The sequence below is a fragment of the Vicia villosa genome, unplaced genomic scaffold (genome assembly GCF_029867415.1).
Source record: "Vicia villosa cultivar HV-30 ecotype Madison, WI unplaced genomic scaffold, Vvil1.0 ctg.000108F_1_1, whole genome shotgun sequence".
NCBI classification, from domain to species: domain Eukaryota; kingdom Viridiplantae; phylum Streptophyta; class Magnoliopsida; order Fabales; family Fabaceae; genus Vicia; species Vicia villosa.
In genome coordinates this window covers 1,365,918-1,389,354 of record NW_026705019.1, presented here as the reverse complement: position 1 = coordinate 1,389,354, position 23,437 = coordinate 1,365,918, and positions in this window count along the sequence as shown.

Genomic DNA, 23,437 nt, shown 5'->3' with positions numbered 1-23,437 from the left:
AGGGGTATAAAACTGAACTCTGTTTTAGCTTTGAAAAGTTCAAGAATTGTAAGTACGGAGAGGTGTGTGCTTTTGCACAGGGCAATAAAGAATTGAGGGAATAGGAGGTGAAAATGAAAGGTGAAGAGTTGATGGCTAGGATACAAGGAAAAGGGAAGGGAAAGAACAAAGGAAAAGCGAAGTGGAGGAGCTAAAGAGTTAGGGGATAGGATACAAGGAAAAGGGAAGGGAAAGAACAAAGGAAAAGCAAAGTGGAGGAGCTGAGGGAAAGAACAAAGGAAAAGCGAAGTGGAGGAGCTGAGGGAAAAGGGTTGTTGTTTTGTTAGAGTTTTAAATGATTTTTTTGTAATTTTTTGACATTGGAATTGTTGTTTAATTGTTGTCTTGTTCTGATACATCTGTTATTTCATTTTTCGTAAAGAAGACTTCATTGACTCAAAATTTACTGTTATTTCATTTTTTTGTCAAGAAAACTTCATTGACTCAAAATTCAAAGTGTCTCCTATTTCATTTTCTGTTCACTAGGCAAATCTGTTTAGTATTCTTTGTGTTTTAGTGTAGGAGCTGAGGGAAAAGGGTTGTTGTTTTGTTTGAGTTTTAAATGATTTTTTTGTAATTTTTTTGACATTGGAATTGTTGTTTAATTGTTGTCTTGTTTTGATACATCTGTTATTTCATTTTTTGTAAAGAAGACTTCATTGACTCAAAATTCACTGTTATTTCATTTTTTGTAAAGAAGACTTCATTGATTCAAAATTCAAAGTGTCTCCTATTTCATTTTCTGTTCACCAGGCAAATCTGTTTAGTTTTCTTTCTGTTTTAGTGTAGGAGCTGAGGGAAAAGGGTTGTTGTTTTGTTAGAGTTTTAAATGATTTTTTGGTAATTTTTTTGACGTTGGAATTGTTGTTTAATTGTTGTCTTGTTCTGATACATCTGTTATTTCATTTTTTGTAAAGAAGACTTCATTGACTCAAAATTCACTGTTATTTCATTTTTTGTAAAGAAGACTTCATTGACTCAAAATTCAAAGTGTCTCCTATTTCATTTTCTGTTCACCAGGCAAATCTGTTTAGTATTCTTTCGGTTTTAGTGTAGGAGCTGAGGGAAAAGGGTTGTTGTTTTGTTAGAGTTTTAAATGATTTTTTTGTAATTTTTTTGACATTGGAATTGTTGTTTAATTGTTGTCTTGTTCTGATACATCTGTTATTTTATTTTTTGTAAAGAAGACTTCATTGACTCAAAATTCACTGTTATTTCATTTTTTGTAAAGAAGACTTCATTGACTCAAAATTCACTGTTATTTCATTTTTTGTAAAGAAGACTTCATTGACTCAAAATTCAAAGTGTCTCCTATTTCATTTTCTTTTCACCTGGAAAATCTGTTTAGTATTCTTTCTGTTTTAGTGTGGAAAATTTTAATTTGGTAGTTTTTGATAAGAAACTTCTTTTTACTCATTTGGTTGTGATTTTCCTTATCTTTACCATTTCCCTTAGCTAGGTGAGAGATTAACCATTGAATCCTATTTTCAAAATTTTGATTTGAGGAAAAATATATTGGACCTATCAGCTACCCATCCATTACATTCATGGTTGTCTTTACATAACATTGATGCAATTCTCCCTCACAAGACAAATTCAAAATCCTTGCAACATTTAGTTAAAGAGTGCTACATAAAAGAAACTGAAAAATTCAAATTGTTGTTGCTGAAAGTGTGGAAGCGTTATTTGAAGTGTAAAATAACCCAAAACGCATATCCTCCACCAAAGATGTCACAGTTTGTAATGTGTTGGTCAGAACCATCCATTCATCATCACACATGGAAGATAGAGGTTACAACTGTGATTTATAGGCGCAAAGAATTGATATCGCTTCTGCATAATTTCTGATAGCTTGACTTCGTGAAATATGTGATATGTATTGACAATGATATCCCATTTGAAGCCTTGTCTGCTCAGCTTACTATGTCCACGATGTTTATGAGTTCTTATTTAGATTCACAAATATTCTCATTGGACATCATTTTATTAGATGGTGGAAATATTTATTCTTTGAATCTTTGGGATTTTTCAACTACAAAAATTGGAGTAAACATGACAACCTTTCCTATAAGAAAATTACTTCCTGCCCCATGCTTTGGTAGAATTTCCATAGTTCACACTTATGGGAAAGTAATTGTGTATATTTTTGAGACTATTGGTAGAATAATGCTTCAATTCCACAACTTTGAACTCAATATTATTTGCATATCTGTAATTGGTGAGGTAGTGTTTAGAAAATATTCAAATATAATTTTACACTTTGCTTTGTTGGTAGGAATGCTTGGAGTTTTTTACATTGGAGTTTATGTTATTTCATGGAAGGTTTGTTTATTGTTTGAAGTTGAAAACAACTTTTCCATATCACATGAGACTAGTGATGCTGCAATAAGTTTTATTATTATGTTCCAAAATAGTGGCTTAATGCTCACATGTTTCTACATACAAGATCTTTTCTTGCCTTGCCTTTCCATATATATGATGATTTTTCTTAGTGAAGCAAAACCAATATTGTGGTTATATCTTCAAGAATGCCATAATAACTTTAGACAAAAAGATGAGATGGAAAGATATACACCGGTTCAATTTTGTGGAAACATCAAACTTGGAGGTCTTCATTCAAATTGTGTTTATAAGATGGAGCTTACACAAACCGCAAGCTTAATATGTAGAAAAAACAGTGATGCATATATATGGCAAGAAGTTCTTTTGGCTGGCTGGGTTTTTCAAGAATCAATACATAAATTCAATCATTTTCATGCTTTCAGTGACAATGAAAATTATGCTATTATTGAAATTTGCACAAATTTTAGCTTCTTTTTGGTTCATGCAGTGGGATCTGAAAAAAAAATGGTGACATTAGTGTTACAATCATGAGGATAAGGTTGATTTGAAAGAGGGAGGAATGATAGAGAGTAAAATTATGGTTAATCAAATGAGTTAGAGATTAAATTAAGTTAGAATATTAATTTAGTAACTCTTTTATTTTTAGTGTGATTGGCTCCTTTAGTATTTGGACTTTTAAGTTTATTATCCATTGTGACTAGAAAATTTCTTGATAGACACCTAACCTTTCAGAAAATCCGCGGCGAAATCCCAAAAATGCCCTTATATTTCAGAGATGCATCTGCGAAATCTTTTTTTTTTTGAAAAAAAGTTGATTTCGGAAGTGCACTTCCGAAAACAAAAAAAAAGAAGGTATTTTTGGAGATACATTTTTGAAATCAAATTTTTTTAGGAGGGGTGTCTTCGGAGATACATATCCGAAATATTTCAATTTTTTGTCTTCGAATATTACGGATATGCATTTCCGAAAAAATTCAATAATTATTAAAAAATTAAAATCAAGGTGAATCAATACAAATAATAGTATAATTAATTGTATTAATTAAAAATATATTAAATATATATCATTATAATCAAGATATAATAACAATATTAACCTAATAAATATTTAAATTAATACCTTATTTATTATCATTTTTATGATACAAAAATAAATTATTTAAAAAATTAATGTAATTCACAATTTATATTAAAATAAGAATAAAGTAGTAAATAATTTTATTCTTTCTAAATTTATTTTAATTTAAATTTTTATTGAATAATTATTAATATATTTATTTTTTATATAATTATAATTATATTGCATTAATTATAATTTTAGTAATTATTAATATAAAATTTATCAGAAAATAATTAAATTTTTATCAGTTTTTTTTTTTTAAATTTATAATCAGAATTAAAAAAGAAATATCAATTATATAATTATTATTATTACTATTCAAAATTTATAAATTATATTAATTGTATGATGTCTAAATTAATTAATATCCAAAAGACCAAAAAATGGAATATTTCGGAAATGTATATCTGAAAACACTAAAAAATGTGAAAAAAGTATTTTCGGAAATGCATCTTCGAAAACACCTCCCATTTGATGTTTTCGGAAATGCATCTCCGAAAACACATCCATTTGATGTTTTCGAAGATCCATTTTCGAATTCTTGAAAAAACTGAAAAAAATAATTTAATTTGGAAATATATTTCCAATGTAGGGGTATTTTTGGATTTTCGCTGGAGGTTCTCCTAATAGAGGGTCTCTAAAGAAATTTCTTTGTGACTATTATATATGTAGTGTTATACCCCAAAATTTGCCCGCATCATTTTTTTCAAGGAAACTTCAATATAAGAATTAAGAGTTTCATATAATCTTGGATTTTTATATCCTGAAATATGAATACTTGGTTTTGAGAATTTTTCTTCTACGGTATTTTGGCTCGCTGTTGAGTTTATTCTTACGCAAACGCCAATTACTGTTTATCACTTCACACACGCTATTTATTTGAAATTTATTTACAGATAAGTAGTACTGACGCAATTGGTACAGAGTTAAATCTTTTGCAGGCGCAAAGTCCGGGGATTCAGACTGTACTGGTAACAAGTAAATTATTATTGATTTTTTGTTTCCCACTAATTTTTGTACTATATTCCATTATTTTCAAAATCTTTTCCTTTCTTTTCAAAAATCTTTTCCTTTCTTTCAAAAATCAAATCCTAACTTTATTCTATACATCTCTCTTTTTTCCAACACTATCATACACTTTCTTTCAAATCCTACTTCCACTTAAATTTTCCTTTTGTACGGAATCACTTCATTCCCCAACGTCTCTATCTTTCTTTTCATTCTATAAATACCTCTCATTTTTTTCATAAAATCTCACATCAAATTCTAACTCATCTCTCAAATTTCTACTTCATATTCATTCTCTCTTCTTCCCCGGAGTAAATGGCGAAGCGAATGGAAACGTGTTTTCTCATGGTCATCACCGTCATGGTGGTAATCATGTCCTTCTTCTGTCTGCATAGTCCTGAAAAATGTGGACTTGGGATGTTGACACTCCCAATCATCTACATGTTATTGTTTCTAGCATGGGTTATTAATCGTCATTCTTAAAGTTTGTCGTATCTCTTATTTCCTAATGTACCGTTCACTCATCGTACTGTTCATTACAGTATGTAATATTTGTACTGTCAGTATTAAATGTCGTACTATTTGTCATACTGTTGTTTAATTATCCAGATAATATTTTGTGTGTTTTCTGCCAGTTAAATATTTATTTTTCTGTGCATTAAATGATTTTCAGGGTTATTATCGGTAATTTTGCTCGCATACAGTATTTATTATTTACTATGTCTGTGTTTTTTCTAACAAGTCATGTAAATAAATTTTCACCATTAACATAATCAAAAACAATCAAAAAAACAAAAAAAAAAATATTAACTTTGACTGTTGAATTTTCACTCTAACTGCAACATTACTACCTGAATAGTCAGTTGACAGTCAAACCGCTGACAGTGCAATTCTCCGTGTTTTGTACCATCAATCAAATAAAACTTTTGCATTTCAAAATTCCAAGATTTTTGTCCTATAAGTCTTCTGAATATCACATTATTAGCAGAGACTCAGCACTGCACAAAAATCAGGTACGCTTAAATGTCTCCTACACAAACAGTCCCTAACTAGGGTTTATTGTTTTTTCAGGAGAACAAGTTTTTGAGATCTCAAATGGATTTCATGGACTTCCATATATCTCAAAGTACCACCATACAAATTTTCAAACTTCAATTCGCTCAGACGCACAGTCAGCAGCTCAAACAGTCAACATACGACCCGTTTGACCAAAAAAGTCAACAGACAGTCAAAAATGAAATTTTTTGTCAACATCCATATTTTGTCAAAGGATTCATCATTTTTTCATTGGTTGATCATGATTCATCAAGGAAAGATCAAAAATCAACAAAACCCTAAGTTTCAAAATTAGGGTTTTCTCCTAAAAAGTCAACTGAACTTTGATTGGACATAACTCTCTCATCCTTCATCCAAAAAATTTAAACCAAAGCTCATTTTGAAGGAAATTCAATTATATTTCAAATGCAATTTGTCCCATGGTCATTAGACTCACCATTTGAAAAATATGAATCAAGACATTACAGGTCATTTTCAAAGTCAACAAAAAGTCACTTTTTTCAAAAGGACACACAAGGAGCATGGAAAATCATTTTGACATGAGACCAAAGACATTGGTTAGAGGACTCTTTGAGGTTTCCAAAAAGTTCAAGAACTCCTTCATATGATAAAAATTGAGGGATTTACACCTTGTTGAAGTTGGCTAAATTTTGGGAAAATGCATGAAATCAACATTGATCAAAAATGTGTTTTTTCCAAATGGGGCCTAATTTCCATAATCCAAACATGTTTCCCATAATGAGAAGGGCCTCCCACGACCAAAACAAAGCCCACATCATTTTTGTTCCTTTTTTGGTTTAATTTTATCATATTTAAGATTAAATTAAAAAAGGAAATGGAAGGATAATATGTAGCTTGGTTTCTAAGCATGACTCATAAAAGATCATTCAATATTCTGCAGCCAAGGAAGTACAGCAGAAGAGGTGTGGAAAATTCAAGCTATGGTGGCTGGAATTCAAAGCTACATATATTAAAAAATTAAAAAATTCAACAAAAGCACTTAATGCTTTTAGCTTAGTTTCTAAGCACTTCCTTGCTTATATAAGGGCTAGCACACTTCAGTAATAGGAGAGACACGAAATCAGAGCCCAAGTCTTGCTTGTAACATACTTGTATCAACTTGAATTTTTCAAAGAAATTTAAAATTCGAATTTTAATTTCTAGCTTGTTTCAGTTCAAACTAAACACTCGAATACAATCCTCAAGCATCATTGAATATATTCCAATCAGTTTCAAGCCTTGAAACACTCAGAATCGTCCACTAGACCTCACGGTTTGCTCGAACTAAAACTTACAAAAATCTCATCACACATGCATATTTAACAAGATGTAGACTCATATTTAAGTTTAGTTTGGTGTGCTGATCATTTCTGGATAGTTAATTGCAGTTTGGTTGCATATACACGAAGATACCATTCTAGGGTTTGTGAACTCAATTTTAGGGTTTTTCGTTAGAAGAAAAATTAAGCAAAATTAATGGCATATTCGAACTCAGTGAATCAAGCCAAATCAAATGGACATGTCGCGCCAAATTTCTATTCATGTTTACCCCTATTCGCTATTTTGCAGGTTTAGAACTCATCTATTACAACGCTTTTCTCATAAAAACGCTGTTAAATGTGTTGGCGAGAGGTTGAAGATGATGAGGTGTCCTCACCTCATTGGACAGAGCGCGCGCGTGTTTTTTTTTAAAATAACTTGTGAATCTGTGTTTTGCAGGTTTTGTACACCTCGTGTTCCTCAAAATCTGAACCATCAGATCATGCCAGTTGTTTATCCAACGTACTAAGACACACCAGTCCATGATATAGACTTTAAGCCAATCACACATGATCATTGTTTATATATTTTCTATTTTATTTAATTTTCTTTGTAAAATTATTTTAAAATAGTTTTAAAAATCCAAAAAATACACAAAAAATATTTTTAAGTTGATAAAATAATATTTTATTTTCTGATATAAAAATATTTTATTTTTCTTCATAATTTAAATATTTTGTATAATTAATTAGATAATATGTATATATTTATCTTTTAATTATTTTAACCAATCAAAAAATCATAAAAAAATTGTTCTTCATATTAAATATAGTTTATATATTATAGGATAATTTTGTACATATTTAGAATATTTTTCTCTTTAAGTTTTAATTATTTGTATAATTATTTGTATAATTATATTATTATTTAACTTAATAATTTCAAAACAATTTCAAAAATTCCAAAAAAATTAGTTTTGTTTTAAAATTAATTAATAAGCATTTTGAACATATTTTAAACTTAATTTTTAGGTTTAAATTTTATTTCCATCTTTTTCTCATTTTAATTAAATTAATCATGCATTAATTCTAATTAAAATCAACCATCAAAAAAATCCAAAAATATTTCTTTTATTTTCTTGCAATTTAAATTCCTAGATCAAGTGTATAGGTTGTCAAATTCATGTAAATAGCGTAGTTTACATTTCCCGCACAATCGATGTAATAGCGTAGATTTACCTTCCGCATTTTACATTTCCGCATTTAAATTCCAGCACATATAAAACTGCGTGTATGCCAAAGATAAAAATTGAATCGTTAGATCACTAACTTCAAAGATAAAATATCTGAATCAAAACACAAATCACACTTGCACCTCTTAGGGTAATCCCTCTTTTATTCTTTTCCAAAATCAAAGTCAAATTCTATTGTTTTAAACACAAAATCGAACTTTTGTTTATATCCGATAAAAGGAGAATTTTCTAAAGGAAATAGGAAAAGAGCTTATAACTTAGGGTAGACCTCCTAATTTGCTTGCTCAAATCAAAACAAACAAGTCTCTCATATATCATTGTTTTTCAAAATAAAACTTTCAAAAAAGACAATACTTTGTATATATCCAAACGAGGATCATTACGAAGTTAACGTTCTTTTTTCAAAAACATCTTTTGAAAGATAAAAACACTCTGTATACATCCGCACAAGGATCATTACAAAGTCAATTTACAAAGGTATTTGAAACCACATACGAGCATTTCAAGGCAATAGAAAAGTGATTGAAAACAAGTGAGCTAAGCAAATTAAAGAGCCCATGGATAACCATGGATACAAAGGGTGCTAACACCTTCCCTTTGTATAACCTACCCCCTTACCCAGAATTTCTTAAAGGCCTTTTTCTGTTTCTTTTATAAACCTTTCCTTAATTGGATAAAATAAAAGTCGGTGGCGACTCTCTGATTTTCCAAAAACACAAAAGCAGAAAGAAAAGAGTGTCAGTTCGCGTATCTCTCTACGAGAGGTATGGTAAAAAACTGAGGTCGACATGTAGTCTCGGTGAGACATTGAAAGGGATCTATTAAATGAAATCAAAGTTTATTTTATCTTTAATTTTAATTCACTTAGCTATTAGTGTTCTTTTCCTTTTAGTATAAAATATTTTACCTAATTGTTTTGATAATAAACTTATCAAAAACTACAATAACTCAAAAGTATAACTGCTATTTTCAATATTTATTGATTAATAATTTCTAAAAAGGCACAACCCCACTTCTTTTAATTTTTCCTAACTTAATCGGTTGGTAAAAGAAATTTGTAATTTTGTGAAGTACAAATTACATAATTTATTTACATCAAACAAGAAAATAACAACTTAAATATATAAAAAAAATTCAATCTGATTATTACAGGCTAGTAAAAACCACTTCCTGTTTTCTCTGCATTTTAAGATGAATTGTCTATTTTGTTCTTTTATTAAAATTCTCAGCATTCACTCCAATAAATAATTGGTTTATCCATCAATTGGGTATAAATAGTGCTTTTCTAGATGGTGGTTACAATGAGATATTTAAATGAAAATTCTATCTACCGTCACTCTTTCAAACCCCAATTAAGTCTACAAATGCAAAATCATTATATAGTCTAGCCATTATAAAGTTGTATGACATGCTCACGTCACTTTTAGTTGCACCCAATTACCATCTAGGACATGTATATTGTTCCTTCTTCATCAAGAAAACTCACGAGTCACTTACTGCTATTGATCTATGTAGATGATATATTTATTGTAGAAAATTACATGGCTTAATTTAACAACGTCAAACCAGCACTTCTCCATAATGTTTCAGATCAAGAACTTGGTCAATTAAAATACTTGATAGGCTTTAAGTTTTCTCATTACAAGCAAGACATTTACATATGCCAAAGGAAGTATATTTCAGGTGGGGATGTGTTGAAGTGCATATAATGTATATTCTTATCCACGATACATAAATATTTAAATATTGTTTATATTACTCAAAGTATTATATTTATTATTCAAAATAATATACAGATTATTCAAAATAGTATAAATATTATTCAGAACAATAAATATATTACTCAAAATAGTCAAACTCGATATTACTCAGAATTGTGTAAATATTACTCAGAATAGTGTACTCGTTACTCACAATTAATAATTACTCATAATTAATAGATGTGTATAAATAATGCATATATTATTCATGGATTATCATATTATTACTCGTTTGTAACTAAAATGTTACTCGGAACAATTTAAATATTACTCGTACGAGACTTATGCACCGTGTATAAGGATATACCTTATGCACATCAACCTGACCCTTTCAGGTGAAAGCCTTATTGATTCCAAATGTTGGTGTAAGTCCTAAAGGCCAATAATTTTATTAGAGAGAAAGTTCCCCCGATGATACTTTGGGGCGGGAATTGGGAAAGTACCCTCCGCCCCGTGGATTCCCCGACTCCGAACATATTATTAAACGTTATATTTTATATATTATATAATATTACATAAAAATATTAATGCATTAGTTGATCATTTTATTTTTATATTTTATTGTATAATGTATTGTTTCACTATCTAACTACACAACCTTAGAAAAATGCACTCACTGCATAGAATATACACACCGTCTCCTCCTTTTATTTTCTCAATTATCTTTGACCCCTTCATTCATCATCTCCTCGGTTCTCATCATCATTATCACAAAAACAACTCTCCTTTGTTCATTGTACTTACCATAATTACTCTTCAAATTCACTTTATGTCCCTTATTAACATGTTTTTTCAGTCAATTAGTAAATTAGTAGTTATAGATTTTCCTCACTCACACATAATCAACCAGTTGCGCTAGATGACAGTACTATGGTAGTAAATTAGCAAAAGCATGGTAGTAACAAGTTTGTTAATATTTATTTTTTGTAAAGAAAAAATTTAGCAACAACAAGTGCTTTTTTTGTGTTGTTGATGCAAGATGTATTAAAAAAAAAATAGAAAGATGCAAAATATGTGTTTTTTAAATAAAAAAAGGAAAAAAAAACAAAATACTATTGTTACAGTTTTGATAGAAAAGTGTATATATTTGGGATATTTGGACCGGCCCAGCAATCCAGTACATGATAAAAGAGGAACGAAATGGCTAATCTGAAGCTAAGGGAGTCTGTCAGACCAACTCGACATGGTTTAAGTTTTCGGGATAATATGTCAACCCGGATAGCAATACCTCATCGGGTCGTGGGTCGGGTTCCCCAAGTCAGTGTTCAAACGTTACAAATACTCTCGGTATTCCACCCAGGTCGGTCATAGCCGCCTTCATCGTTACGAAAGTTACAATTCCTTAAAGAACCAAAACGGAGGGAGTTATGAAGATTCAACCATTATGGAGGGAATCCAAAGTCCCTCCATCAATGAAGGTAATTATGGCTTCAACAGCTATAATTAGGGCTCCCAACTGAGGGATAAGCAAGACACATTTTAACTTGAGCTCGAATCATCTGTGCTGCTCAAATACCTATAGCTACAAATCACAAACTCCTGTGTGACTTTGCCAGAATCCTCTTCCAAAAGATAATCAAAAGTGTTATAAAGGAACATTTGGCACGCACTATGGGGCCTAGGTAAAACTTTCCCAAACCACACACAAAAATTTACACCATTTCAATACGGTGATGTCCCCACCATCACCTAGCAACAATGGAACTCCGCCTGACATGGCCCAACTCCCGGCCATGGTTGGAGCTCTGAAGCAACACAACGAATCTCTCAAGGATAGCATTCAAATCTTACAATCCTAGACGATGGGGGAAGATGAGTCTCTTGAGGATTCACTAGAACTTCAACCTCTAGTAGATGAGTTTGGGAGGATATGGTACAAAAGAACTTCAAACCTCCGCACTTGCCACCTTTCGATAGGAAAATCGATTCCCAGGAGCATATCACCATGGTGAATAATCAGGAATCCATATTTGGCGCTTTAGACTTGCTGAAGTGTAAGCTGATGGATAAACTTGTTGAGGAAAAATCCTTTTTGAAGTTTTGAATATAACAAACTCTTATGTAAATATAATTAAGATTATGATCTTACTTGTTATTTGACGTGTGCTCTTTAGTGGAAATAAATAAGACAGATTCATTCATTCTCACTTAAGATATTATACTATGTGTTACGACCAACTTTAAATTTTAAGTTAGATAACCTAAACAACAGAGTCGCCAAATATATTTATTCTATCCTAAGGATATAAAGGGTAAAAATGGGGAAAAACCTAAACAGAGATGATTCTAGGTAAGTCGAGAAATTAGGGTTAAGGAAAGGTATTAGGCACCCTTAACCCTTCCTTAAGGTTTTCATGTCTCTAAGGTTTGTAAGAGTATTACGGTAAGGTTTATGGTTTATTCAAAATTAGGTAAAGGATAAGACCTTAAACCTATTTAGGTTTGGGGAAAAGGGGCTCGTTCTGGTTGCCCAGATGCCTACGTACCCCCTTGACGGAGGATCAGAGTCAATGTAGTTCGTAGTATCTGTTGGTGTTTTTTATGGGATTATATGCAAAGTATTAAATTTGTTAATGTTTTTTTAGTAAATAGCGTAGTTCGCGTATATTCGTAGTAAAATATATTTTTTAATATGGCATATAATCCTTGTTTTTTTGTATTTTTTATGTTTTAATAAATTAAATAAATGCGTTAAATAAGTTAGAATGAATTAAATATTTTAGTAAGTAAATATTTTCAAGGTTAAAATAAATCCTAAGTGTTTTATAAGTATTAGTAAATTTATAAGAGAAGAGAAAATAAAGATGTCCTAAAAAGCTAAAATTACTTATGATAAAGATTTAACTTAATTAGTTCTAAAGATTTTTATTAATCAACTTAAATTAATATTATAATAAAAATTAATTTAAACCCTAAATATAAGAAAGAATAAAAATATAAATTATTATTGTAATTATTAAATAGTTAAATCGCTAAAATCAATTAAGTAACTCAATTAATACTAATTAAAAAAAAGTCGGGCGTGTATTTTACGTTTGACAGCAATTAAAAGGGGGTGTTAATAGCGAGGAAGCCCAACCCAATTGTATTCAGGACCCAATAGACTCTGTGTGGGCGTACGCACGAAGTTACAGTGGAGTGCATTGATCAGGATTGTTAATCCAGATCCAATGGCTCTTTGAATAATGATCTGGAGCATGGATTTGGAATAGGATGATCCCACGACCTGCATGCGTTTTGGATGAGGGATTACGGTAAGGAGAATGCATCAGATCAAGGACTGTATGCAATCAATGTGGCCATCATGAGGCCACATGGCGACGATCTAACGGCTAGCGATGGGGATTATCTTAAATCTTATCAATTTTCCATTTCATTTTTCACCTCTCTCTCTCTCTCTCTCTCTCTTCCCCTTTCAAACGAAACCCAGGAACCACCGTCCACCACCGTGGACCGCCGTTAAACCCCCTAAGACCACCGTAGAACCCAATTTCCGGTTGAAGCTTAACCAGAAATTCAACCCACGATCCCAGAAACCCCTTAAAATCCCAAATGAAGATGAATCTTCATCTTCAACCTCCAGAACCCTAATAATTTAAACCCTAACCCCACGAACCCTAAACCTAACCCTACAATTTATGAACCCTAACCTTATAAATTTCCAGAAAAACATAATCATAACACAATTAAAACAAGATGCATGCAATCGGTTGAGTCTTAAGCTAAGTGTTCAAGTGTTTACCTCTTTCGCTTTACTTCCTCTCTGATCTCCTCGATTCCGTTTTTGATCCCTTTCTCCTCTTCTCTTCGCAGGTACTGATTGGAAAGGCTAAGCTCAGGGAAATTAGGGTTCTAATGATAAACCCTAATTCTCTTTGGTCAAGGAGCTATGAGTGGGGATTGGGATTCGCAGCACGCTGAAGCAAGGGTTTTCCAATTTTTCTCTTCCCTTTCTGTAGATTTTAGGGCTTTAATTTATAGTTAGGTTTAGGATTATAGATTAGGAAATAGGTTATTAGTCTTGATTCAGATTAAATGTAAATTTGATTTAGTTTTAAGTTATGATTTGATTCGTTTTAGGAATCAGGGATTCTGATTTGTTCTTGATTGTAAGTTAATGTATTTGGGCATTTGTGTGTTAATGATTCACAATTTGAATAAAAGATCTGATTTTGTGTACATTTTGTTTTGATTCTATGGATTTGGGCTTGATTAGAAATTAGGGTTTGTGAGATTGGTGAAGGTGGCGGTCGTAGCTCCAAGGGAAGAAGAAGATGAACAGTTTCTAAACCTAGTTGACTTAGTCAACGATAACAGGAAAATAAATAATTTTATAAATCTTAATATGCTATTAATAAAATTCTTTAATAAATTAACTGAATAATTTAATAGGTTTAAGAACTAATACCATTATTTACAAAATAGTTAGCAGCATTCCAAGAATTAATATAGTCATTTATACAATTTTAGTAATTAAAAGATATTTTGTTAGTTTTTTTTATAAAATGCGATTATTAATAGTAATTTCTTTTAATCAACTAAAACTAACACTTAAATAAACAATTGATCATAGAAATTATTTTCGAAAATGTATATATATATATATATATATTTTAAGATTCAAACAATTTTTTTTTTTAAAAAGAAAATGCTAATGGGCCAAAATCTTAACTTGGGTCTAATATAATCTTCTAAAAGGAAATACACCCCACCTTTAAAATTAAATGGTTTATTTTAAGATGGGCTTAAAAATTTAAATGTTAAGCCCAATAGCTTAATAACACCCCCTTTTATATAATAAATCGAAAAATAGTTATATATATATATATATATATATATATATAACCTAGTGATATGGCTTATCTAGAATAATCGGTCGTTTAAAATAATGGGGAAAATTTTGGGGTATGACACTATGATCCTTAAAAGAATAGCATTATGAAAAGTCAAGAGTTACTCTCAGCATTACCAAGAATAAATCTCAGAACAAGTATAAAGTTACTCTCAACATTACCAAGAATAAATCTCAGAACAAGTCAAGCGTTACTCTCTCAGAGTTACTAAGAGCAATTCTAAGCATCTGTCTAGAGTTACTATCCCAGAGTTTCTGTCCCAGAGTTACTGTCCTAGAGTTACTGTCCCAGAGTTTCTGTCCTAGTGTTACTCTCCCAGAGTTACTCTCACAGAGTTACCATCTCAGAGTTACTCTCCTAGAGTTACCTTCCCAGAATTACTCTCCCATAATTACTTTCTCAGAATGAGTCAGTCATACCCAAAAATTTGTCCATCTCATTTCATCTGCAAAACCCATGCATAAGTGCAAGACCCAAAGGTTAAGCTAAGGCACACTCTCCTAAGCAGAGACATCCTGAACTAGGGTTTTGCATTCTTTTAAGAAAATTGATGAATCAAGGCCTCCAAAGGGTTTCATATGACTTATGATGTTTAAATTATCTCTATGACAAAGTTCAAGCTTCAATTCCAAAGATTGCTCAGTCAATTGCTCAAATAATCAACAGTCGACTAGTTTGACCTAAAAGTCAACTGTGGTCAAAGTACAGTCAAAATTCCTGATTTTTAGTCAACATCCTCATTTTGATGTATCATTCATCATTTGATCAAGGGTTGATCATGATTCATGAAGGAAAGTTCAGAAATCAACAAAATTCAAAGTTTCTAAATTAGGGTTTTTGGACTAAAAGTCAACTAAACTTTGACCAGCCATAACTTTCACATGGAACATCAGAAATTTTCCATTCAAAGCTCATTTTGAAGGAAATTGGATCTCTACAACTTTGTCTCTCACATGCCAAGGCTAAAAATGCTTCATTTAAGAGTTATGGTCCAAAAGATTACTGGTCCTTTTTGAAAATCAACCAAAAGCAGTTTTTTGTCAAAGTTAATATCATCAAGATAAAATTCTCAAATGCAAAAAAGGTTCCAAAGTGGCTTGTAGAGGACATCTTGATATTTCCAAAAAGTCATAGAACTCCTCCATATTTTAAAAATTGAGGGAGATATGCCTTGTCAAAGTTGGATAATTTTGAGAGAAAATATGTGAAGTAAAAGTGGTTCAAAATGGATTTCTTTGCAAAGGAACCTAATCCTTTTGGCCCAAGCTTTATCCTCAAGTTATCCAAGGCCTCAAATCTGATTGCCACGAATTGTTTAACATTTATTTGATTTTATATGAGTTTTTAATCATTTAAAAGTGATTTTAATCAAGTAAAAATCAAATATTTGTTAGAGATCTCATAAGTATCAAATATAATCACCATTTATACCTCAATACCAATCAAATTTTGTGCATAATTTAATTGAAAGAGATTGGATCAATTACGGTCAAAATTAGAAACATTTGAAAATCAAATTTTCCAAAAACTCCAATCTTTGATTCATCAAGATTCACTTCAATTTTGTTGACCTAAACTCTTCTCCTATAAGTGCATAACATAACAAAACCCTCATGGACGAAAAATTATGGAAAAAGAGAACTTTATTCAAGTGCATTTTTTTCACAAAAATCTTGAAATCAGTTTCAAAGTTTGGAAGGGATTCAAAGCTTTCTGAAGGTCGCAATACAACCCTTGAAGGTCCTTGAAGCAATTTTGATCACTGCACGACATCAACACCCCCAAAATTGTCTCCTCTAAGCCAAGGTATGTCGTGAAATTTTCAAACTTGGTTGCTTCGGTTCATGGCATATAAACATGTTTTGATTGCATTATATGGTTTATTATGATGTAAGGATCGTTTCTGGGTGATTAATTGTTTGATTGCGTGCCTGTATCGAATTATGCCATCGTAGAAAGTTAGGGTTTTGTTTTAGGGCTTTTTGTTATAGGTACATTTGAGCCAAATTAAGGCCATGGTTGTATTTGTGAGGTCCAGACATACACTCTCATGGCCTCGCGAAAAATTTATATGTATATTTGCTCGGATTCGTAAAGGACAGGTTTTAGCCATGGAAGAGACCGTCAGTATAGGTTGTTGCAGGACCTAAAACGACGGCCAGAGGTTGAAGATGAAGAGGTGTCACCCTCCTATTGGCTAGACTGCGTGCACGCGTTTTGGTTTGAATCATACGGATCCATTGCTTTAAGACGCACGCAGGTAAGATGCTCCCTCAGCACATCAGCCTTTGGATGAATCTCCTAGCAGATCCAACATCCCACAACGCGCAGACGCATCATACACCCTCAGAAGCCAGCCACACTTGATCAAAGCTATGTTTTCTTTATTTTTTTTAGTTTTAATTACATAACTCTTATTTATTTATTTGCTTTTATTTTTTCTTATTAATTATTCTTTCAAAAAATTTCATATTAACTAAATAATGTTATATTTTGACAATTATTTATTTTTTATCGAAAACTCGACTTTTTCCATAATTCTATCGATAATTGTTTTTAAATACTAAAAATTCAAATTTTTGCATATGCTTTTAATCAATTAATTAATTAGGATTAATCCATTAATTATTTAATTATTATATTTAATCAAACATTCGACTTTCTTAACTTTTAATGGTTATTTAAAATATTAAATGAATTGTTTTACATAATTTTTTTAAATCAATTATTTTAAATTAGGGTTTTAGATCTTTCATACACTAATTCTCCCCCTTTCCATTCTTAATTTTTCAGGATTGATCGAAGGTTCGATTGAAGGTTCAAGCTATTTAAATATGTTTGAATCAATTATTTTTCTTTTTTCCTTTTGCTTTTATTTTTCTGCCCACAGGTGTTTATTGTAATAGCGTAGGAATTTATATTTTCTGCCTTTAATTTCTGTATAATATTAATTGTTGTGGTTAGTAATCCTAGGGAGTGCAAACCTTGAATTAATTTAGAATAACTAATTACAAGATAAAATATCCGAACTGAATCACTTGATTGTGCCACACACACACCTTTGGAGTAACCTCTCTTGTTTCTTTGTTGCCTGTTTGCCTTTTAATTACGATTCTGAAATAGTCAAGTCCCTCGATTCCGAGGATACCTAAGCAAAACAAATGTTACTCTCAGTTCATCATCAAATGATTTTGTCCCTCAAAGTTGCCTTGTACATGATGATTGTCCCAATTTCTAAGGTATCCTCGCCTGTTGCCTAAAATGACTATTATATCTTTCCCTAAGACTACCTGCCCTCTTTATGGCATGGGCAGTCTTGTGGCGAACGATAATTTCGAGGACCCTTTTTAAATCCAATGAAAGGACTACATGCCCTCTTTATGGTATGGATAACCCTTTCCCATTAAAGTCTAAAAGAACAGAAATTTTAAACTTAAGGGTAATTGTTCTTAATTGCTTGCTCTATTCAAATTCAAATTTCAAAATCTTTTCCCACTTCTTTTCAAAGAATCTTTTCAAAAAAACTACGCTTATTTACAAGCAAAAGTTCTTATTCAAATTCTTTTTTTTTCTTATTCACACACTACACTTCAAACATTTTGAAAACAAAAGTGAGCTAAGCAATTAAGAGCCCATGGATAACCATGGATACAAAGGGTGCTTACACATTCCCTTTGTATAACTTAGCCGCCGAACTCAAAGTCTTTTAAAAAGGTTTTTTTTTTGTTTTTTAGCCTTTCTATCCATGGATAACCATGGATACAAAGGGTGCTTACACATTCCCTTTGTATAACTTAGCCGCCGAACTCAAAGTCTTTTAAAAAGGTTTTTTTTTTGTTTTTTAGCCTTTCTATATATTGTATAAAATAAAAGTCGGTGGCGACTCGTGCTATCCGCAACATTTTAAAAAGTCATTTCTCCCACCGTATTACAGAGTCAAAGGGCAGAATTACCAGATGTTAGCATTACTCATAATAAAGACCAAGTTTTGCTAGCATAAAGGCTAAATCCTGCCAGAATAAGACAAAGCTCCCTACATTACTCAAGTAATTCTGGGTACTTCTCATACAAAAATTTCAAGGGTTATTCTGGTACTTGCACTCAAGCTTTGGCTCTATAAATAGAGGACACATTCTATGCTCTCACTACCGAATTGTTGAAGCACACAAAGAAAGCCAAAACCATAAAGCCAACATTATCATTCACTCTACAAATTACTTTCAATAATCACTACCAAATAGTGAACACATAAATTTTAGAGTTATTGTAGATGTTTTCATGTTGGCTGCATTTGTGGTAAAACATACCTAGGTGTTTAATGTCTTGACTGATGTCATGACATGATTTATATTGTGTAATATAAGTTGCATTTGTGTTTAGCTAATGTAGGTTCTGTTAGTGAATGTCATGACCGATGTCATGACATCCTTGTCTGACAGCAGAGGCTGTTATATTTTATTAATGTGTTTCCTGATTTCTCTCAATCTACAATTTAGGAAACCTTATATTGTGTGCTGAATATTTTGTCTAGAAGATTTCGCTGACAACACATTCTGTAACAACAAGATGGCGTGTAAATTAGGTTAAATTGGTTAACCCTAATTTGATTCATGAAAAGCCCAAGGCCCAAGAGCTGCATATAAGAAGAATGCAATCCTAATTTGGAACACAGGGAGAGTATTTGTTAATTGTGAAGAACCGTAGTTTTGTAGCTGTCTCTTGTACTCCAAGCAATTGTCTTTTGATGATTGTAATGGAATAGGTTGTTTTGTTAATTTTCACTCTAAGCTTTTAAGCACGAGTGTGTGTCTCTTGATTGAAGCTTTTAAGCAGATCAAGGTGTGTTTTTGAAGTGTGTCTTCTCTCTGAATTTGTTTAATGTTTGTTTGTAATTACTGATGTGATTGAGAGGGAGTGAGTGGAGATACTCAGGTCTAGGAATAGATTGGAATTTCATTGGGTAGGTTTTATGCGAGGAGTTGTAAACGGGGGAGTTTAACTCCGAATTAATTCTGCTTATATTGGATTCCTTCCATGGCTTGGTAGCCCCCATAGTAGGTTGTTTGAATCAAACTAGGTAAACAATTCTGTGTGTTCTCTATTGTTTTTATGTGTTTATGTTTTAACGATTGTGCTGTTTAATTATGGATGTCATAACATCCAGTACGACATCAAGCGCGAGTTACTAGAATTTTCAATTGGCATCAGAGCAGGCACCCTGTCTGTTTACATCTGGGTGAGATCTAGGGACATCAAAATTCTGGTACTATGGAGAAAGAATGGTTAGTGTTTGGAAATAGACCACCCATCCTAGATGGCTCTAACTATGACTACTGGAAACCTCGTATGATAGCTGTCATAAAGTCTGTGGAAAGAAAGGCCTGGAGAGCTGTGGAAAGTGGATGGAAACATCCTGAGAAGGTTATGGATGATAGAACCACTGCTCTAAATCCTGAAGCACAATGGAACAAAACTGAAGAAGAGCTAGCTCTGGGCAATTCCAAGGCCCTAAATGCCTTGTTCAAAGGAATTGGCAAGAACATCTTCAAGCTTGTGCAACACTGTGAACTAGCTAAAGAGGTTTGGGATATTCTCAAAACATCTCATGAAGGCACATCCAAGGTAAATATATCTAAACTTCAAATGCTTACCACTAAGTTTGAAAATCTCAAGATGAAAGAGGATGAAACCATTTATGAATTTTACATGAATGTCCTTGAGATTGCAAATAACTCAAGAGCCTTAGGAGAAAAAATGTCTGAAGAAAATCTGGTAAGAAAGATCCTCAGATCACTGCCTAAGATATTTGATATGAAGGTGACTGCCATAGAAGAGGCCCAAGACATTAGCAACATGAAGCTGGACGAACTCATCGGTTCTCTATAAACCTTTGAGTTAAGCATATACGAGTCTGTTGAAAAGAAGAACAAAAGCATAGCTTTTGTTTCCAACGCATAAGATAATTCAAGTGAAAGCAATGGTGAAAGTGATGAAAATCTATCAGAAGCCATAGCCATGCTTGGAAAACAATTCAACAGATTTATTAAAAGGGTTGATCAGAAGTCCAGATCCAATGTCAAGAACACTTCCAATGACATCAGCAATACCTATGATCCAAGCAGAAGATTTAGAGCTAAGGAGAAGCCCAATCAAGGAAAAGGGGTCCAGTGTCATGGATGTGAAGGATATGGACACATTAAAGCTGAATCTTCTACCTACCTCAAGGAACAAAAGAAAGGATTGTCTGTCACTTGGTCTGACGAGGACTCTGAGTCTGAAGAAGAAACTGCAAAACATGTCACAGTTCCAACAAGAGTCTATGCCTCTGATGATGATTCCAGTGATGAAGATCTAACCTTTGATGAACTTGTTGCCTCATACAAGAAGTTGAGTATCAAGAATGCTAGAGTCTACAAACAAGTGGAGGAGCAAGAGATAATCATAAGAGAGATAGAAACAGAGAAGAATAGACATCTTGCAACCATATATTCTCTCAGTAGTGAGGTAAGCATGTTGAACTGCAAACCTGATCAAATGACCAAATCCTTCAAAATTCTGAATAATGGAACTGATACTCTGGAGAAAATTCTGGAGTCTGGATAAAGAACAGGAGATATGTCTGGAGTAGGACTTGTGGCTAAAGATGAGTTCGCCTTTGGGTTCAGGAGATCAAAGCCTTAAACTTATGTAACTAACTAGATTCCAGCACCAATGTCATAACATCAAGGAAACAGAAGAAGGAACCATTCAAAGAATAAATTCCAAAGATGGAGGTGTCATCACTGTGGAAGATTTGGTCACATAAATCCATTCTATTTCAGACTAGTTGGATATCCAAACCAAACTCATCAAGTCAAACCTGAATATGATACCTGTAACAGAAAGCAACAGTGGGTAGCTAAGAATGTTGCTCTGGTAGCACACACTTCTCTAAGAATGCCTGCCAAAGAAGATTGGTACCTTGATAGTGGTTGCTCAAACCATATGACTGGGAGGAAGAACTCACTAGGAGACCTCAAACTGGAGGGAAACAACTATGTGACTCTTGGTGATGGAGAAATAAGAGAAGTCAAAGGTGTTGGCAAGACAGAAGGACAGGGTGTTCCTAATCTAAATAATGTCCTACTTGTACAAGGACTGGCTGCAAATCTTATAAGCATCAATCAACTATGTGATGAAGGATTCTATGTCAGGTTCACTAAAGAAGAGGGTATTGTTACTAATGAAGAAATCATGAAGGGAGTCAGATCTGAGAATAACTGTTACCTATGAGAGCCTAAAAACTCCAACTTTCCCTCTACTTGTCCCCTGGCCAAAGAAAAAAATTGAGGGTAAGCATCAAGAAAGAGCTATCAGGTTAGAGTTTCCTATTCTCAGAACAAAGAACCAAATAGAAGAAGTGGATGAGTCTGATGATGAGTCTTATATTGAAAAACTCACTAGTGATGAACTTGCTGGTGGATACTCTAAGGTGTGTCTACTAAATGGAGAACTAAGCAAAAAACTGACAGTGTATAAAAATGCTTATGTCCTGTACAAGAAGAGAGAGTAAGTTGAAGGATAGAAAAACACTTAGAAAGGGGGGTTTGAATAAGTGTAGTTTTAAAACTCTTAAGATAAAAACAATTTGCACAATGATTTTTATCCTGGTTCGTTGTTAACTAAACTACTCCAGTCCACCCCCTTGGAGTGATTTACCTCACCTGAGGATTTAATCCACTAATCAATATTGGTTACAATGGTTTTTGTAACTCGGTGGGAGAAATGACTTTTATTTTATTTCGCACACAAATGTTGCGGTGAGCAAGAGTCGCCACCGACTTTTATTTTATCCAATTAGGAAAGGCATAAAAGAACAGGAACGACCTTCTTTGAAAAGAGATTGAGTTCGGGGGGTAGGTTATGAAAAGGGAAGGTGTAAGCACCCTTTTCATCCGTAGTTATCTTCGGGCTCTTAGTTGCTTGGCTCACTTTTGTTTGAAATGTTTGATTTGTTTGAAAGAGTATTGTGTGTTTAGAAAAAACACTTTTGTTTTGAAAATGTCTAAAAAGACAATGTTAAAAAACATGGTGTGAAAAGTATCTGTTTTTGTTTGAATTGATTGTGAGCAAGCACTTAAGAGTTCCTATCCTAAGTTCGAAAGGTCCTTCCCATACTTTAAAGTTTTCCTTGGGCGATAGTACTATCCATACCATTTGAAGGTAGGTAGTCCTATACATTGGATGTGCGGGTCATCGAAGGGTCATCGGATCGTCAAAGGAACTATCCATACCATAAAGAGGGTAGGAAGTCCAATGAGATGTGAATAGTCATAAAGGCAACCAGTAGAGATACCTTAGCATTCAAAGGGACGATCACCTTTTAATCGAGGGACAAGATCATTTATACCGAAGGCGACATCGAAGGGACTATGATCTTTTAAATCGGAGGGACATGGTGATTTTGAATCTAAGGCAGCATGTGCTAAGGCATCCCTACGCTTCGAGGGACTTGACTATTATTTTCCGAAAGGCAACGTAGAGGGGAAACCCTAAAAGTGAGTGTGTGTGTGAGTGTGTTGTATTCAATTATTTATACTTGGAATTAGTGATCTAACAGTTGATTTTATCTTCCCATACAATCCTATTATCCATACATCTAAACAGATAACATCAACAGTTTATAGTGTGCGGAAAGTAAATTGCAGAAATTAAATCTAATATATTACAAAAATGCCCATTTGCGACCTATACATCGATTTCTAGA